Source organism: Malania oleifera, chromosome 7 (assembly GCF_029873635.1).
Source record: "Malania oleifera isolate guangnan ecotype guangnan chromosome 7, ASM2987363v1, whole genome shotgun sequence".
NCBI lineage: Eukaryota > Viridiplantae > Streptophyta > Magnoliopsida > Santalales > Ximeniaceae > Malania > Malania oleifera.
The window spans coordinates 43,263,100-43,263,978 of NC_080423.1; positions in this window are offsets into that span (position 1 = coordinate 43,263,100).

Here is an 879-nt window from a genome sequence, read left to right on the forward strand (position 1 = left end):
GTCATGTCATGTCATGTCGTGTCGTGTCATGTCATGCATTGACCATGTCATGCCGTGTCATGTCAAGTACTAGCCAAATACACTAGGCCATGCACTAACCATGTCATGCCGTGTCATGTCATGCAGTAACCATGTCATGTCATGGCGTGTCATGTCATGCACTGACCATGTCATGCCGTGTCATGTCATGCACTGACCATGTCATGGCGTGTCATGTCATGCACTGACCATGTCATGGTGTGTCATGTCATGCACTCACCATGTCGTGTCGTGTCATGCACTAACCATGTCATGGTGTGTCATGTCATGCACTCACCATGTCGTGTCGTGTCATGCACTAACCATGTCATGGTGTGTCCTGTCATGCACTAACCATGTCATGTCGTGTCATGTCATGCACTAACCATGTCATGGTGTGTCATGTCATGCACTGACCATGTCATGCCGTGTCATGTCATGCACTCACCATGTCATGGTGTGTCATGTCATGCACTAACCATGTCGTGTCGTGTCGTGTCATGCACTAACCATGTCATGTCGTGTCATGTCATGCACTAACCATGTCAGGGGGTGTCATGTCATGCACTGACCATGTCATGCCGTGTCATGTCATGTCGTGTCATGTCATGCACTGACCATGTCATGTCGTGTCATGTCATGTATTAACCATGTCATGTCATGTCATGTCATGTCATGTCGTGTCATGTCATGTCATGCACTAACCATGTCATGTCGTGTCATGTCATGCACTAACCATGTCATGTCATGTCATGTCATGGTGTGTCATGTCATGCACTAACCATGTCATGTCATGTCGTGTCATGTCATGCACTAACCATGTCATGTCATGTCGTGTCATGTCATGCACTAACCATGTCA